The following is a 19964-nucleotide window of genomic DNA, read 5'->3' on the forward strand; positions in this document are numbered from 1 at the left end:
TACAGAAGCCACAGGAAGACCTCTAACGTCACGTCGCCTGCGCCCTCACCAGGCCCCCTTCTTAGACTGGGCACTCAGGGGTCCCAAGGGGGAAGCAAGGAGTTGAGCAGATCCCGAGACCCGGGGAGGGGGCCGCGAAGGTTCCCCGACGTACTGCCCCAGCAGGGCCCCCCATCGCTCTCAGCCAAAGAGCTTTCAGGAACAAAGCCTGGGCTGCCGTGCCACCTCCCGGCCCACCCGAACTCCCCCTCCGACCCAGCCCCAGCCCAACCCGAGCCCTCAGCTCCAGGGACCCCAGCTGGCTTCAACATTAACCACCCCGCGCCCCGCCTCGGCTTTCCGGTTGGTAGGGGAGAAAGCAAGCTCCCACGAGGCCTCCCGCGGTAGGAGCACAGGCACAAACGTCCGTTAGCCTCCCGGGGCCGGAACAGCGGCGCCCAGGCTCCATCCCGGGGTCACCGTGATACACCGGAGAGGACCACGCGAGAGGAAGAACAGGGGGTGTTCGCCGAGACCGGACTGAGGATCCTCCCACCCTCGGGCCACCGTGTCCCCGCCTCCGGCGGCGACGCCACCCTCGGCCCCCAGGCCGCCCGCGCGTAGCCCCCCAACCGCCACCTTCTGCCCAGTGGTCACTGCCCCACTCTCCGCGCGGCCCCCAGCCTCGGCAGGGGGCTAAGTTGGGCGCGGGTCCCGCACGCGGGGCGGAGGCTGCCCAGCCGCTAACCCCGCGGCAGCCTAGAGCGCACACGAGGAGCTGCGGCACCCCACGCGCAGCCCACAGCGCGCTCTGCCCGGCTCGCCGCCGCCGCCGCCGCCAACGACAGCAGCAGCTGCGGGAAGCCCAGCGCCCGGATCCCCGAGGGACTCAGCCCCGACTCCCCGGTCCTTGTCTCCCTTTCTACCCCCACCCCGCTGTCCCGGGACTCGCAGTCTCCGCCGCGCAAGGGGCCGGTTCTGGGGGAGGGAATGTAAACAAATCGGGGTTTTATAGTTACCTCACACTCGAGTGCCGTGTGCATCTCCTCTCCGCTCGGTACCAAACCCCGGCTGCACTAAATCGTGTATTCACCAAAGCCGGCTGCGCCAACTGCGTCGCGGAGACCTGAGCGTCAGACACCACGCTACGCTAGCGGCGTACACGGCCCACTCAGGTCCTTGCGCAGCCGCACCCCGTCCGCCTATGGGTGTTACGCTCTGGGCGTACACTCACCACCCAGCCATTCACTTCGAATAACGCAACTTGCGTAGCAGAACTGCACCATTCGTGGATTCCACACGGACCGTGAGAGCAATAGGAAATTCGAGTCTACGCAAACTGCGGAGCTCCGCGGCTCCGCGCTAGTTTTGTTCCAAGAAAAGACGCCGCGGGGTAGTTGGGGCGGCTTCTAACGCATGCGTGGAGCGCTCTTTTACCTCTCGCCTTTTCTCCAGGCTTTGCCTGCCGGTTGCTGCGGCCCGGACGAGGCGGATGAGTAAGGGAAACTCTAAACGCAAACGCTTCAGCCAGAAGATTTAAGATGGATAAATTAGAATGTTTATCTGTACACGAGTTAAACATCTACGTTAATTTAATCCCTCCCCTTTATTAAAGTAAACTTTCAGTCTCTGAAGGGAGAAAGGAATTAATACTGATTTAGTGCTAAGTGCGAGGTATTTTGCATAGTTCTCCCTCCTCCCAATTTATTCTGAAGAGCACTTCCTGTGGGCCTTACAAGCCGAAAAGAAGTTGAGTCCAGAGAGCATATCACGCACTTAGAGGAATTCTCGAGGATTTTGACAACTTTCGAAAATTTTCCACCACCTCCTACTGCTAAACTCATTAACACCCAATAGCAACACCTCCCGATCCAGCCCAGCAATTTCATGGATTCCTGACCACATCGTGGTCATTCTTGCTTTCCATTCTTTTGCTCACACCATACCTGACATGTGAATTGTCTCCTCTCCTCTTTGTAAGCAATTCACAGCCCGTACTTTCTTAGAAGGTGGCTCTGGACACTTTCCCTTTGCTCCATTACCCTGCTTCTTGGCACTTATTTGATCTCCATGGTGAGGCTTATCTATTCTGTCTGGCGTGCCTGTTTCTGTATCCAGCCAGAGTCCTGGGCGTACCTTACTGATGTCTAGCAGAGTGCATAAAACCATGATCAATAGTAACAGCAAGCTTTACTATGTGTCAAGTACTTCCTATGTGCTCTACATGTATATTACTTTCATCCTCATAACACAACGAGGTAGGTATTATTATCCTACATCGGGAAACTGAGGCACAAGAAGTAACTTGCTTAAGACCTCAGAACAGGTAGGGAGAAGAGTTGGGATCCAAACCCAGTTAGTATGGTTACATATTCCTGCTATTCTGCATATTTAATGAAGGAAGGTTGTTTTGTTTTTGTTTTGTATCTCTACAAAAAACATCTTTTAGGTGCTCAATAAATGCCTACTGACTGCCAGGATACTCAGCTTCTCATATCCCTTTTTTTTGTTTTGTTTGGAAAAGCCATCGACCTCACTCCTGCCGGTTTCCATGCTGCTATTAGGAAAAGGGAGAAGTCCTGATGTATAAAGGAAAGAGATCAAGTCTGAGTCCTAGCTTCAGGTCTTACCATGGTCACTAACTGTGGAAGACAATGGCCACGGTCCTCAGATTCATGGATAAATTAAGGGAATTGGTCTAAATTTATTCTTAAGTCTTTACATTTTATAAAACCAGAACTAAAGTCTTTAGATTTCATAAAATCAATATAAATATAGTATGTCTTTTGGGTCGAAAGCATAAAAAGCTTCCAAATTATCCTGATATTTTAAGCCTCATAATTATTTTATTGAACATATTATTTCAGCAACTTTAAAATACATGTGATATTTTGCTCCTAAATTTCAATAAAATATAGCACTTACATTCCTTATATTTTAGGGCCCTCACACCCTCACTGCTTTTTAATTATGTATTTACAAGGCTAACAATGTTCAGCTGGTACACACAGGCACAGAGACCCATTGATCAAATACTGAAATATACAAGTTGGTCAACAGCTGCATCTCTGAGTTGAATTCCGCCGTGATCCCCATCCCTGTACCAGCCCCTTCTCTCAGGATTCTCTAGACCTCCCACATTTCAGGAACTAAAGGGTTAATGTCTGGCTAAGAAAGAAACCGAAGGACCCAACTCTTCTCAAAGACTTCCATTCTAATTTGTTGGTGCTTATGCTTTATTAATTTTCGTATTTTAAATATCATCCCTGCATAACACTATAGGGTAATCTAACTGAAAACAGACTGTCTTCTACCACTTTTATATACTCACTCAAACATTTATATATGATCAAGTATATGCACACTGACTAGGGCAGGACTTCGAGCAAAATTACTCAGTAGGATAATGATTGAGCTGCAAACTAGTGTATTACTTTTCCTGTTGGAAAAAGGAATCTCAGAAAATGATTTCCAGCCTTACTCAAAATCACCTGCTGAGGTAAACAATGGAAAGTGCAGCAAAAATATCACTATAACATATGTTTTATTTTTACCAGTTTTATATTTATACCAGTTTTAGGGTAAGGAATTTCTAATGTTAGAATCATGGAACTTTCTGAAAGGTCAGACTTTTTTTTTTCCAGCCATCTCATGTGATTCATAAAGAAGCTCATCTGAACTATAAAACAGTACAAACGATTTGCAGCATATGCGGGGAAGAGAAAGTATTGAATTATGTGTAAATAGTTTACCTCTCATTTGTTTTGCTTCAGTCACAATTTTATTTCACATATCTAAACTTTTAAGCATGACCAATCTACCTTTGTGAAGCATGATATAATAAATCCAATGGCCTTTTTTGCACCTCAGAGGGTTAGAAAAGAACCAACTACAATAAATAGAGAAAATAAGAACCATACTTCATACCTCAATCTTTTGCTGTGAATAAAGAAAATCTGTGTCATAAACTTGGTTTTCCCTCTAATAGAGGAGAAAATTGTCATCATACACAACAAAGTTGAGCCTTTAATTAAATTTACTAAGAACATGACTGCTTCTGAGAAATCAAACTTTGCAAGCTCAATAGTTCTTTCCATGAATCAAGATTAGTAACAATCAAAGGTAACAAAACCTCCTTAAATCCATGTTCAGTTTAAACTGATTTTTATATGGCCAAAAAAGTTTGGTTCAGATAAGTTTATACCTAGAGAAGGAAGACTAAATTATATTGATATATAGCCCTGATGTGGAGAGTGCTAAATACCAGGAATAGGTATTAAAGAGTTGGGAAAAGAAGCCCTCAGGAATATGTTCTAAATCTAGGCCTCAAAATTAACAACTGCCGGGCTTCCCTGGTGGCGCAGTGGTTGGGAGTCCGCCTGCTGATGCAGGGGACACGGGTTGATGCCCCAGTCCGGGAGGATCCCACATGCCGCGGAGCGGCTGGGCCTGCGGGCCATGGCCACTGAGCCTGCGCGTCCGGAGCCTGGAGAGGCCACAACAGTGAGAGGCCCGCGTACCGCAAAAAAAAAAAAAAAATTAACAACTGCCTATTCACTTTTAGAGACTACATATTTTAGCCTGGAAATTAAGGCCCCAGCATTAGACCTGAAGCCAGAGAAATATAAAAGTTACATCCTCCTCCCTGTTCTTTGAGGCCTGCGGCACTGGGTGACACCTAACATGTCAACCCCATGGTCAGGATGGGAAGTGAGGCCCGTGGGGCAGTCTTTTTCTGATCCCTTGAGAAATTATGGCTCCATCTCTTCTAAAGACTTGCCATTCCTAAAATGAAGATAAACAGGCCTTCAGAGCTTACATGGAAGTTCTCAGAGAGAAGCACAGCTGCCCTTGCATCTCTTTCTAAAAAGCAGCACTCATGAAATGGAGAAGGCCATCCTCATCCAGAGAGCCCACCACTTTGAAACGGGTACACAAAGGCAGGGAGAGAAGGACCAGTCCCACCCTGGTGAGAGACAAACGTGACTGACATGCCTAGCAAGTGAGATCATTTTGAGTTGCTAAGCTTATTCAATAAAATAAGTTTCAGGCTCTCTGCAGAAATAAAAATAGATTAGAGAAATGAAACAATGAAAACAGCAATTCAAGCAGGGTAGAAAATTAACTTCTATATGATTTTCCTAGATGATGCTAACATTAGACTAGCCAGATCCCTTAGTTTCAATTCATTGCAATACAAACAAAAGGCCCTTAGCATTAGACATCTCTACTGGGAGAAAGACAATAATGGAGAAGCTTAGAGCCTCTGATTCGAGCCTCTGATTTGCCATGCCAAGTCCTTTCAAAATAGGAATGACACCTAGCCTAGGAGAAAGGGGAAGACTCACTCAGAAGAATAAACAAAATCAAGAAGCTCAGAGCTAGAGCAAGGATAACAGGCCAACAACAGATGTGGCCACATGATGTTATCAGAAAAGCTTCTCCCGCAAACCTACTCTGTTGTTCTCACCAATCCCTGGAATTCCACATTTAGAATTCCATTCTGGGCCTTGAAACCAAAGAGACTTTGACCCTGAGGGAAGTTACTACCATTTTATTGCTTATCTATACTGCTTTGAGAATATTTTTTTTTCTGGTGTTTTCTAAAGAGGAATTTTTAAGAAGAGAGAAAATTTGAGTATCCAGATTTCTTAAGGGTAGTGTGTTACAAAGGGACAGAAGGAAAAACGGACAAATTGCCAACTTCTCAATCTTGCTTCCAGCCAGCCTTGTTCACTCACAGAATACTAACAAGGAGAAAAACAGTAGGCTTGGTAAGCAGCCACTCATACCAACCAAGGGGGCCTAGATGCCAACAGGCAGCCATTTTGGATCTTTTGAAATTCTGGAGGCAGAGTGGTGTGGAAATCAACTTTCCAAACCTTAACTCTTATTCCAAAGGAATAAAGAGGTAACATAAATATCCACATGAATATTACAGATTTGAAGAATATTTGTGGATGGTTATGGTTCAGTTTAATAAAAATTATCAACATGGAAATGAATTAACAAGTTACCATGTAAATATTTTTTAAAACAGATTTGTGTAACTAGTTAAATTAATAAACTCACTTTAAAATTCATTTTAAAATGTCACCACATGAGAGCAAATTTCAAATCTTGCCTAGGGCTTCCAAGATAATTAATAATGGGACTAATTTCACAAATGACATTTATGAAAACAAGTACATCTTTTAAAATCAAGACACACTTGGTTTATCTTAACAAATATTGCTTACCTTTATTTATTAAAAATCTGACAGCAACAAGGCCACAGAATTCTAAATATTAGAGAAGGCAATAAATGAATTGTCAAAACAAGAGAAGCTTCTCTTGTTTCTAAAGCTTTCTGAATTTTTCTTGCACTGTTTCTAAGTAAAACTCAAATCATTTTATTTTTACTAGAATAAGCCACTTTTGCATTCTCCACAGAATCCCATAAATCACCTCTTCTTACCAGCACACATCTTTACAAGTTTTAGAAACTTCCTAATACTTTTGTGAGGAATGATTCTGGCAGTGCCCAACAGTTAGCAACCTACATGCTTACCCTTCTTGTAGATCTCATCTACAGGCTCTAATAATTTCATCGCATTCAAATTTCATTCCAATTACAAGGATAGTTGCTTTCTCTAAGCAGCTACATTTCACAGTTTTTCTTCCCACCCTAAACACATGAAGGTATATGGTTTAAAATGTGCCAGGCACCATTTTAAATACTTTAAATATGGTAACTAATTTTATTCCTATGACAGCCCTGCAAGGCAGATATTACTATGCCCATTTCATAGATGAAGAAAACTGAGGTGCTTAGCATGTGGCAGAACCAGGACCCCAGTCCAGACAGTCTGGCTCTAGAGGCTATGCTCTTAATCCGTACATTACTTTGCTTCTTATCTAGAGACTCTGTGCAGGTCCCAATTTTTGTGAGAATATCTACATACTTTCTCTGCAAAAGTTGGTAGTTAAAAAAAATAGTAGAACCATAAAGTGGTGGCTTCCCAGGCTGTAAATGTCACAGGTCAATGAAAATTTTAAATGGAATAGAGAATAGAGTAAAAACATTTAAAGATACTTATAATGTGAACATTTGCTTTATCTTTCAGCTTGACTAGCTTGAATCAATTCCAAGGGAGATGTTTATGCCACAGTCTCTTAAATTAGAATGTTAATTAGCCAATCTGGTTACACATTTAGATGAAAGCTTTCCCCTCTTTATGGTGATTTGATGTAGTTGTTCAAGTATTTATTTATACCAGTAAAGTTATATTAAAAATTAGGCAGAATCAGGTGTATGTTAATGACTTTGATCATAGTCATATAAATATGAGCTATTAATGTGCTAATCAATGAATAATTGGTCAGGTGCAGGCAAATATATCCCAGCAGATTTAAACTGAAATTCACTTAGGGGATTTAAACTGAAATTCATTTAGGGGATTGTTCATTGCAGTCCTTGGATTTAGATGAATCTTGGAGTAAGTCTCTAAGTCTACCTTGGAAAAAAAGGCAAGTTTTAAGGGATGAAAAGACCTACAGGCAAAAGTGTGTGCTCCGTTAACGCGCAAGCCACTATGTAGCTGGAAAATGAGGGCAAACAAAATATGATTCTTGTCCTTTAGTAGTTTACAGTCCAGTCAGGGAGGTAATTAAAGAGACAATTACAGTACAGAGTGACAAGTGCTATGTTCGAGATAATATGGGTTGCTATGGCAGCAAAAATGCTAATGGCACTCCCAGCTTTATACAAGTCCAAGACCAAATCCCCTTCATTCACACAGTCTCCCCGGCTCACTGTAGGCACAGGTAAACTAAGGCTTCTACATGAAGAATACCAAAACCATGTGTCTCCTATTCTACCTTGTGCGTGGGCAATGTCCCGAGAGACCCAGAATGTGTGCTCTTATGAAAGCCTTTTATCTTCTAAGGGTGGAGTGAGTCCACAACATTATAAATACCTTTATAGAGAACTGCACATGTGCATGTGTGACTGTTATTAGTCTTTACTTGAACTCTCTAGAATTTACATAAAACAGAGTGGCTACTTTTGAGTATGGTTTTAGCATGAGCCTCTTCCTGTATGTTTCCCAGTTCTTTACACTTTTATTTTAAGATATCTGATTCATTAGCAATGTTAGAAATGTAAGTGGAATGTATCCTGACCTTTCCAGTTGATATTGATTGTGGAATAACCAAGCTCTGTAGCAGAGAGAGTTTGGGTTTTTTCCCTACACCTTTTTATTAAATAGGAAGCAGTTGATATTGATTGTGGAATAAACAAGCTCTGTAGCAGAGACAGTTTGGGTTTTTTCCCTACACCTTTTTATTAAATAGGAACCACACTTGGGAAATATTTGCACGTTTGCTATTATCAAAGAGAAATGTTATGAGTCACCTGCATTGTCTTCTATGTCCTAATTTTCCTTTTATAACTGTATAGTTATAAGGGAGTAGGAAATAGAAATTGATAGGTATCAACAGAATTATCAAAATTTCCAAGTTGCTCTTCTCTAATGAAAACCCTGGAGAATTAGCCAGTCCATCCATAGACTAGATCAAACACTAGATCCTTGAGAATGGCTCCCCCAAATTAAGTACTAGATCCAACATATAATTGTGTCCATTAGGACTTTTAAGGAAGTTTGAAAGACAAGGTCAGAAAGCCTGAAAGTTTGGAATCTGTGTGTGTGATATTAAATTGGTTCAGAGGGCTAGACCACCTGTATCAGGCCAGGTGGTATTTGTGCTACTGAAATGAGGACCAAATTGGAAAACTATAATGATCACTTAGGAAATAATCTCTTTGCAATTATGTTCCAAATTTAGTATCTGTCAAAGAATGCCTTTTGAATCATTTCAAGTCTTCTTCTCTAAAAGCTGCACCGAGAGCCAAGATACTAAATAACACAATATTAAATGATAATAATAATTGACTAATAATAATCATAACAAGCAGTTAGAGCATTTACTATATGCAGGCACTGATGTTCCAAAGTCTTACATTATTGACGGTCAACAAAGAAATATTAAATATGCAAAAAAGTATTCTCAAACCCATTCCCATTTTTTTGCATGGGTACTGTTCAAAAAAGATGCTGCTTGATCAAAGGTGCTTTGGTCAGTAACTTGAAGTCTAGTCAGATTTTAATATTCCTGTTAGAGATATAGGTAGGAAATTCAGGTAGACTCTAATAATTATTGAGAACCCACTTGAGACATTAGGAGGGAGTCATGTGTTTTCTACCTAGCCTTTATACTGCCAGCAGAACCAGCAATATAGCTTTGTAGGGCCCAGTGAAAAATAAAAATGTGGGGCTCCTTGATCAAAAGTGTTAAGAATTTGGGACTTCCCTGGTGGCGTAGTGGTTAAGAATCTGCCTACCAATGCAGGGGACATGGGCTCGAACCCTGGTCCGGAAAGATCCCACATGCCACAGAGCAACTAAGCCCATGTGCCTGCATGCCACAGCTACTGAGCCTGCATGCCACAACTACTGAAGCCCGTGCACCCAGAGCCTGTGCTCCACAACAAGAGAAGCCAACGCAATGAGAAGCCCGCGCACCGCAACGAGGAGTAGCCCCCACTCACTGCAACTAGAGAAAGCCCATGTGCAGAAATGAAGACCCAAAGCAGCCAAAAATAATTAATAATAAAATAATCATAAAAATAATAATATATATATTATATATATATTATATATATTATATATTATATTATATTTAATATTTATATATTTTTATATATTATATATTATATATATTATAATATATATTATATTTAATTATATAAAATTAAGTATATATAATATACTTTATATATATATATATATATATATTAAGAATTTCAAGACAGCAACAGCAGAGCAATAAACCAAGCACAGGCCCTTCTGAGCATGGGGTCCTATGTGATTGTACAGGTTGCATGGTCATGATGAAGCCAGCCCTGACTGGCCATTAATACTTTAGTGAATAATTGAAAAAAAAACATTCTTCCCAAAGGCAAAAAAAAAAAAAAAAATTCCTCAAGAATAAATTTATTTATAAAAAAGGTGGTCAATAAATTAATCAAAATCTTCATAGATTTTATAAACCCTTTATGCAACATGGCAAGTTAGCAGAGAAGATAACCTATTAGAAGGTATGGAGCATGTGACATTTTTGTTTTGCACAGATTGTTGGATGAAGTTATAGCTAAATAAGTATTCAAAATACAGCATTTCAATATGGGAGACTGTTTGATTCATAATTTGAAGAATCCAGTTGTAAAAGGAAGTATGAGACAATCAGGAAATTTTTAATACCAATGGGATATTTGATAATAAGGAATGATTAACTTTTAAATGTATGGTAATAAAATTGAGCTTAAAAAAAAAACAAGTTCTTTTAGCGAAATAGACTGGAGTATTTATGGATGAAATAAAATTGTCTGAGATTTGCTTCAAAATAATCCAGTGAGGGTACAGATGATGCAAGATTATTCGTGTTTAAACTGTTGAGGGGGGTGATGGTTATATGGGTGCGCATCCTATTTTCTCTACTTTTGTGTTTAAAAAATTCCATAATAACAGTAAAAAAAAATAAAGCATTGCAATAACGCAAATTAACCAAATATACCTAGTGTCTATAATGTTCTGGGAACTGGACCAAATTATAGCATATAAATGATTTTATAAATCTAGAGTTTTTTAATGTAATTTTGGGAATAAGTTTTCAGAATTAGTCTGTAATTTTTTCCCCTATACTTTAAATAAGAATTTCAAATACAAAACAGTAGCTTTGTAGCTGGAGCAGTTCTGAGATAACCAAAATGTATCAGTAATGACATCAGCCAACATGATGCTGTCATGTCATTTGTGGGGCAAACTGGGCACGCCTTGAAAGTGATGCAAATGTGACTTTAAAATTATTTAGCTCCATTCTAAAATAGACCCACCTCTTTGAAGGAAACAAAAAAATAACTAATTTGCATTTAACTTAATTGAACTTTCAGCTATGTTTAGAATAAAGCTCTAACACCCCTATTTATGTTTCATTTGAATTTTTATACTTTGTAGCATTCCATACTGGAAGCAAACCACATCGTTTAAATATTTACTGCATTTGTTCAATATTTAAACTGTTAAATTTAAATTACAATTTAACAGCATCGTTAAAGAAAAAGTTTTTTGATGGATAATCAGTCAGTTCTAGATTAACCTGGTAATGGGAGTAGTGTTGAGTGGTAGAGAGGACGTAGCAGCTAACACAAAATTACTGTAACAGTGAAGTTTTGGTAAGCTCTTCTTTATCAGCGATAAAAGAATTGACTTGTGGACTAACCATGGTTAAGTGATGACAGAATCTTACCAGTTTGGGACTGGTGAGGCAAGCTCTACCAGTGACACATGATTGGCCAGTAGAGGACAGGTAAAAAGGAGACTGAGAAATTCAGGTTCAAGTTTCTGGTTTCTTCTTTCTTGTCTCCCTCATCCAACCCCAAGCTATTATAAGTTGGCACTTCTTTCAAACCATTATTCTGCAAAATGGTTTATCCATTCCAACAGTTAGTAGAAGAGGTGATAGTATGACTGAATATTATTTCATTGACTTGAATGTATAAGCAAAATAATATTTAATAACTATCTTCTATGAAGGATGAATGGAGATTTTACAGTATTGAATCGGTTCACACAATAGAAATGAAGCAAGGATGGACAGACCTTCAGAAGAAGGGCATGTATCTCTTATTATTTCTTGAGTGAACAATGGATATTTATACATTCTGACTTCTCTTTCCTCCCTTTCATAGCCAAGATTTTTAAAAATAATTTTTTTTACACACTCACTCAGCCTACTTTCTCAACTCGCCTACGGAAACTGGGCTTCCGCCCCTACCAGGTTATCCAAATGCCACCAATGACCTTAGTTACTAAATCCAGTTGTCACTTTTACCTGGGTATTCTGTTTGATTTCTCTGCTTCTTTTGAGGCAGTTTAAACCACTTCCTCCTTCAAATACTCAGGGAATTTGATGGGTTTGGTGGTAGCTTAGGAAGACTTGCCCAGGACACAAAGCTTGAAAGTAGCCAGAGGGTGGTACCTTTCTCCCAGGCTGATTGCCCAACAGGTCAGGCACCTGCCTAGCTTTCCCACCACCAGCCTTGCTCCCCCCTTCAGGTAAGAATCCTCCCCCTCCACATTAACAGCAGATAGCACTCTTCTGATGTTTCATCAGCCTCTCTAGTGGCTCCTTTCCTATTTTCTTCAAGGTCTTTTTTTCTCTAAACTCCTATACATGTAGGCAATTTCTTCTGGGTTCTCTAATTTATCATTTTACACCAGTGTTTTTAATGGAGTGTTTTAAGGACAACTTGCATCAGCATCAGAGACTATAGGGCTTCTTATTAAAAGTACAATTTCCAACCCTCACCCTAGTGAGCCAGCATCTTGGGGATGAAAATCAAAATCTGAATTTTAAATCACCTCTCAGATAATTCTTACAAAAAAGTCAGGATGGAGAATTACTGTTTTATACACTCAACTTGGATTATTTTATCCAGTCCCCTGGCTTCAGTTCCTATCTACATGGTGGTGACATCTATCACCCTGTTTTCAGGTATAAACACTCCACTTGATGTCTCACAGGCAACTCTCATAATTTAAGAACTCCCATACTGAACACATTGTCTCCCAATCCTGACATTCTCCTCTTGTTTCCCCTAGTTCTCAAAACGGTTCTGCTATACTCCCAGAAGGGAGAAAAAAAAAAGTAGAAATGAAATAGTCGCTCTTGCCTCCTCTCTCAATTCACTCTCTCCTTACGACGCTTGACTCCTACTTCTCAGTACACCCAAGTCACTCCTAGAACTAGAACTAGTTGCCTAGAACTAGTTGGCATCTGGTCAAGCCTACCTCCAACCCATCCTCCACAGTGAAAATGGGAATTATCACTAACTTGAGCAGATCATTTCCATGCATGAACTTTTCAAAGCCTCCCATCACCCTTGGGTTAAGTAATTTCATTGACAAACAATATTCTTCCTAATCTGTTCCCATATTATCTCTGAAGATTTAGCTCTTATTACTTCACTCTACAACTATACTGTCCAATATAGTAGCCCCTAGCCACATGTGACTACTGAGCAATTGAAATGTGGCTAATCCAAGTTGAAATGCGCTTTAAGTGTAATTCGCACATTAGATTTCTCAAACATGGTACAAAGAAAGGTAAAAATGTCTCATTAATAACGTTTCATATTGATTACGTGCTGAGATGACATGATCTTTAAAATATTGGGCTAAACAGAAATATCATTAAAATTAATTTTACCTGACTCTTTTTATGGTCTTAATGTGACTTCTAAAATTTTTTTCATTACATATTGGGTTAGCCAAAAAGTACGTTTGGGTTTTTCCATAACATCTTTTGGACATTATACTTCATCTACGTATACTACATCTACGGTCTAGCCAAACTGAAAGACTCGTTACTCCCCCAAATGTTATACTTTTCCTTGCCTAAAGTGCCCCCTCTCCTCCGCACCCCTTCCCCTTCCTTCATCCGATTACCTCCTACTTGTCCTTCAGGATTTCGTTTAGTTATTACAGTGAGGAACTTCCCTGCCCCTTTTCCTTCCCAAACCAATTCTGGGTTAGCTGTACCTCCTATATGCTTGCACACACAGCACATAGCTTGCAATGTACGGCACTTGTGGTTTACTCGTCTACCCCAAACTTTGTCTCCTATACTCTCCAATTGCTTGTTAACAGGACTGTTGCTTGTTCAGTGTAGTATCCTCAGCCTCTAGCACATTGCTTGCTGTAAAGTAGATATGGAGTAAATACTAGTGGGATGGCTGCTGGAAATGACTTCCCAGGACCCAAAACATGAAACATGGCTGATAACAGTATGTGTGGGAAGAGTTATAAGCTAATATTGTCTCTACGTCTTTACCCGGTCCACACCCTATCAAATAACAGTTCCAAGCCTCTCCTGATTCTTTGGCCCCTGGTAAAATTTCAAAACATCATCAGTTAATTCAAATGATCAGGGAATATAATGAACACGACTTTTGTCTTCCAAATATTTTTAAACTGCTTTACTACTAGAAGATGTTCATTGTGAGAAAAATTACATTCATTGGAAAACATTTTTATACCATTTCTGAAGATCAGGTCTTTGCAGGAGTTTAAATAAGACCTAAAATCAAATCATTTTCTCTGTAATCCTGCACTGCTGGCATTCACAGAGAAGTTTTGAATACATCAAAAATTCTGGCATACTCACATTATAATTAACATTTACCACATTACTGTCTGTTAAAAGAAAAAATTAGCATACCGCAAATATAAAAGTAGTAAGAACAGACCATAACTATTTTCTTGGTCTCATCAGATATAAATTTTAAGTGGCTCCTCAGTATTCATCCAATTCGATCACTCTGGGTTTTGTTTTGTTTTGTTTAAAGCTTCGGGGCTTTTCATGGCACAGCTAGGACTTCCATCTATTTGTGTTTTTCTGAAATTACAGTGTCTAGAGGACTTGTAAAGACAAATATTAAGCTTCATCTTGATTTGGGGCACTACTTAGCTGTTTTTCTGCTTCACTGCTTCACCACTTGTTTAACTTCTTAACACAGTGTTATGCCTGTGTTCACCACTCTGGTGAAATGGCTAACTCAAGTCACCACTGAACGGGGCTGTGTAAAAGAGACATGGGAGCCACTGAAAGGGCTCCCAGTGGCCAAAGCTGGAACAATTTGAACAACGAAATAAATACAGTTTTGGATTACAACACAAAGCATAAAATAAATATCCAGGAGTCCATACTGATAAATAAATGATTAAATAAATTTTAAGATGGGGCAAAAAAGACAAATATCTCATGTAGAAGAATTCCAAATAATTTATGTGATAGTCTATCTTCAAGGAGGGGGAGCATAACTCCCCACTTTAAGTGCGGGCTATACAAAGTGACTTTCTTTTAAAGAGACCAGTATGAAAAGGGAAGAGTAGGGCTTTCCCTGGTGGCGCAGTGGTTGAGAGTCCGCCTGCCGATGCAGGGGACACGGGCTCGTGCCCCGGTCCGGGAAGATCCCACATGCCGCGGAGCGGCTGGGCCTGTGAGCCATGGCCGCTGAGCCTGCGCGTCCGGAGTCTGTGCTCCGCAGCGGAAGAGGCCACAACAGTGAGAGGCCCGCGTACCACAAAAAAAAAAAAAAAAAGAAAGAAAGAAAAGGGAAGAGTAACTTTACAGGGGGGAAACCTGACAAACACTAACTCAGCCAGGTGATCAAGGTCATCATCAACACTGATAAATCATGTCGATAGTATGTACCTTTGAAAGAATGTGATTAAAATGGCACTTTCCCTTTGTGGTCTTCCTCCCTAAAAATCTATAACCCCAGTCTAATCATGAGAAAAACATCAGGACCATTCTACAAAATACCTGACCAGTACTCCTCAAACTGTCATGGTCATCGAAAACAATTTGAGAAACTGCCAAAACCGAAGAAGATATGATGACTAAATATAATGTGATAACCTGGATAGGATTCTAGAACAGAAAAAAGACATCAGGTAAAAACTAAGGAAATCTGAATAAACTATGGACTTGTTAATAATAGCATATCAATACTGGTTCATTAATTATAACAAAAATGTCATCATACCAACATAAGATGTTAATAGGAGAAACTGGATGTTGGGTATATAAGAACTCCCTGTACTATTAACAATTTTTCTGTGTATCTAAAAATATTCTAAAAATAGTTTTTTTTAAGTCATCATCAATTCTTTACTTGCCAAATATTTCCTTTCCATAATCTTCATCCTGCACTGTAGGATAGTCTCCTTATGGAAACTCTCTCTTCCTTTAGCATCTTCAATAATACTTCTCTTTATTCTCTTCCTGAAGAGCACTCTTTTCCAGTCTCTAATACTGGATTCTTCTTCTTCCCATCCCTTAATGATATTTCCTACATTTCTACCTTTGACTCCCTTGTCTTATCACTTTATCTCTCAGGGGGAAAGAAATCTTACCAATTCCAATAACTTCAACTATGACTTTCATGATGATCATTCTAAGATCTGTATTCTAAGCCTAATCTCTCTTTTAAAAGTCAGACCATACTTCCAACTGCCTAATGGATATATCTACCTACAGACTCTCAGGGATACTAAAATAAGTATGTTCAAAGGAGAAGCCCTTGTTTTATACCCTAATCCTGTGGCTCCTATTATTTCCTCAATCATGATTAAGAGAATTATAATTGCCCAGTCATCTAACAGGATCCTTGCATATATCTATGACTGTTTCCTTTACCACAATTATCCTCTCTGATTTCATACAAATATTGTTTAATTCTATTTGTACCTGCTTCCTCAACTGTCACTGAATTAATTTTCCTAAATAATTACCAATCAATCAATCAATCAAAACAGCCTTGGCTGACTTGTGGAACCTGGAGGTGAGCCCAGGGACAGCTGAGATCTCCAGTCCTGGTGTGAGACAGTAATATGAGATATCATTGTTTTGTGTTCCCTGGGAAAGAAAGAAACATCCCCAGCTTGGGACAAAGAACACCATTGCTTTTGGGAGCCAGACCAGAGACTCAGGTTGATCCCCAATGGGCATGAAAGGCAACTAACTACTTCTGTCCATTTTCTGTGTGTAGCTTTGAAGAAGCTTTCTCCTAGAATCTGGCAGCCCAGAAGCACTGCAGTATGAGGTCCCTGTCCCTGAGGCCTGAGAACCCTTTGCCAACATTGCCCAAAGACAAGTCACAGTTTGCTGATTGCCACATGCCAGTGGAAAAATTCTCCTTCAGTTTAAACTGTGGCCAGATCACAGATCTCTAATGAAACCATTAACCATCCTGTCAATAGAATCCTGATTTTATTGAGACAACATAAAATCATCTACCAGGGCCCAAATGGTAAAGCTCTGGACTAAACCAGGTGGTTTTCAAACTTTTTGGTTTCAGGATCTTTTTACACTCTTAAAAGTACTGAAGAGTGCAAAGTACATTTATTTATGAGTCATCTCTATTAAAGTTTATCATTTTAAAAACTAAAAATCCTAAAGACATTAATTTTAAAATAAAAATAATAAACCTGCTACATATTAATATAAATAATATTTTTTGGAAAAATAGCTATATTTTTCAGAATAAGAAAAAAAATTTGAGAAGTCTGGCTTAATAGAAAAAGTGGATTCTCATATTTGCTTCTGCATTCAATCTGTTGTTTGGTTGAAGTGCATTAAGAAAATCCAGCCTCATACAAATAAATAGTTGAAAAAAATATTCAATAGCCTCTTCAGATAGCTTTGGATACTCTTTTATACTACATCCAAACTCAAAAAGTGGTTGTTCCTCAAAGGTTAATTATAATGTGGAATCTGAAAACAGATCAATAAAATTTTGTGCTCAGTTACCCTTAAATCTTTTAGTCTATTTTGGTCTTTGAATCACCCATGAGTGATTTTGTAACATGCATTGGTCATTGGGAAAATACTGATTCACTGAATTATGAAGATCTTTCAAATGCTGACATATTTCATCACACCATATCAAAAAATCACTTTTGTTAATATCACCACCAATATCATCAGAAAATATATATAAGTACTGGGAAGCTGTCAAGCTCACAGTGGTGGATACAAGTTATCCAGCATTCTAATTTTCACCTGAAAGCTTAAATTTTATCATTTGCAACAAGTATTGTCAGTTGTTTTCGTTGAAGTGACAGGCTCACTTTGTTTATTTTCAAGAAAATGTCAGCAAAACACCCAAGTCTGAATAACCATACTTTGTCAGTCTTTCAGGTTTTTGGGTTTTTTTTAAGTGTTCCATGAAAAAAGCAGCCATTTCAGCTTACAACTAAATCTTAAAATATGAGACTGAAATAACAAAAGTGCTTCAGTATGGACCAGAAAACAACAAACTTTATGTGAGAGCCTGGAGGTAAAGAATACAATGACTACTAGTACATTTTGATATCATAGCCTTGATTTGTGCTAAGCAACCAGTAGCATTACCCACTGTTGCTGTTTTCCACTAACAGTGGAGTGAAAAGAGCAAATAATATCTTAGCATTATTAGGGAAAGCGATTTTAACATTGTGAACTCCCTGAAAAAATCACAGGGCCCTCAGGTTCCATAAACCACTACTGACTGAAGCCAATATGATATTCCATTTCATTTATCAATCTGTTCTGGAGCAGGTATGTGACATAATTCTGGTCAATAAGCCAAAGGGGCCTCTGAGAAAGGTTTTTCCTTCCAATAAGATATGTGGAAGGAGAAATTTCCCTTTTCTGCCTCTGGACTTTGTCATCTACATGGGAAACCTAGCAATAACCTGCCCACGAGGACAAATAACACACTGAATTTCAGAAAGTGGAAAGATGGAAAACATCTGGGCAAACTGATGTCATTGTTGAATCACTGAATTATTCAACTTCAAAACTTCCCTATCTCTAGAATTCTCATTGTGTGAGGTAATAATTTCCCTTATTGTTTAAATGACTTTTTGACAGGTTTTATGTTCCTTAAAGATGAAAGCATCTTTATTCATACATAATCTTACACTTCCTGTCAACCCATCAGTATTCAAAAGACGCCAAAAGCCTGTACACTAGAGCTAGATCCATTCCAAACTTCCTGAAATGAGCAGCAAAACAAAATTATTACAAGCCATCTAACAATAGCTGGAAGGAGGCATACCAAGTTGAACAACTAAAATTGGTCTTATATGGAGGCAAATCGAATAAAAGACAACAATAAATTTTAATAAAAACATGAGAACCATTAAAGGGATTAGAATATAATAACAAAATTTGAGGGACTAAAAAAACACTATTTCTGAATTATAGAGTAATCAGGATCAGAAAGCAACCAGGCGTTCAGAGGCAAAACCCTTGGAACCTATCCAAGTGTCAAGAAATCAAATGACACCTGGATATTATCATACTAAGTGAAGGAAGTCAGACAGAGAAAGACAAATATATGATATCACTTATACGCGGAATCTAAAAAAAAAAAGATACAAATGAACTTATTTACAAAACAGAAACAGACTCACAGTCTTAGAAAACAAACTATGGTTACGGGGGGGAAGGGTGGAGGGAGGGATAGATTGGGAGTTTGAGACTGACATGTACACACTGCTATATTTAAAATAGATAACAAACAAGGACCTACCGTATAGCACAGGGAACTCTGCTCAATATTCTCTAATAACCTAAATGGGAAAAGAATTTGAAAAAGAATAGATACATGTATATGCATAACTGAATCACTTTGCTAACACAACATTGTTAATCAACTATGCTCCAATATAAAATAAATTTTTTAAAAAATCAAATTTCAGATTATGTAGTAGACCAATAAGGAAGTATTCATTATTCTGTGTTAACACAACAAATGTTGTACCACCAAAGTTGGAGATGTGGTCATGAGTAAGAGAAGTAACAATATATTTGTGAATTGTCAGGTTACAGTAAAGAGTTCTTTTCAAGATAAAACAGGCCTATCTTTTGATACCTATATGTGGGTTTGAAGATTTCTAATTCAATTTTTTTAACCTTTGAATATCACACTGTGAGATTCAGAAGGGGAAATAAGTCAAAGAAATAAAAGGGAAACAAACTGTCTTCTAGATAGGAAAAATTAACATTAATTTATTAATGTTAATGTTTATTAATTAACATTAATAAATTTCATTTATTTCTCCTATTTACTTCCCCTCTGTGTGTCAGTGGAAAACCAGAAATGACCCACAGCTATTTGTGCCTTCCAAGATCAGAGTTCCTGCCTCTACAAGGAAAATCTAGTCTACTGTATAATGAATGGCTTTAGGAAAATAACCATCTCTCTCTGTAAAAGTCAACATTCACTTCCTCTAATATAGAGGAATAATAATTATTATAATTATAATAATAATTATTATATTTATAATTTATATTTATATAAATATAAATTAGTTCCTGGTCTGGAACTAAGA

The 19964-nt window shown here is 38.9% G+C and overlaps 1 protein-coding gene across 4 annotated transcripts in view; it reads right to left on the reverse strand.

The window, feature by feature from the left end:
* Positions 1-19964, reverse strand: part of SLC39A10 (solute carrier family 39 member 10) — a 104876-nt gene that overhangs the window by 64405 nt on the left and 20507 nt on the right. The window contains exon 2 of one of the 4 annotated variants that reach the window (XM_089915965.1): positions 19163-19202. The exons of 1 other annotated variant lie outside the window; for it this stretch is intronic. The gene's annotated coding sequence lies outside the window, so the exon portion shown is untranslated. Of the gene's footprint in view, positions 1-998; positions 3361-19162; positions 19203-19964 lie in introns of those variants that run through there. 2 more of the 4 variants (XM_089915966.1, XM_022567289.3) reach the window with 2 other exon arrangements.

The sequence above is a fragment of the Delphinapterus leucas genome, chromosome 8, assembly GCF_059928025.1.
Source record: "Delphinapterus leucas isolate spDelLeu-1000000601 "Yukka" chromosome 8, BTC_Dleu_Yukka2, whole genome shotgun sequence".
NCBI lineage: Eukaryota > Metazoa > Chordata > Mammalia > Artiodactyla > Monodontidae > Delphinapterus > Delphinapterus leucas.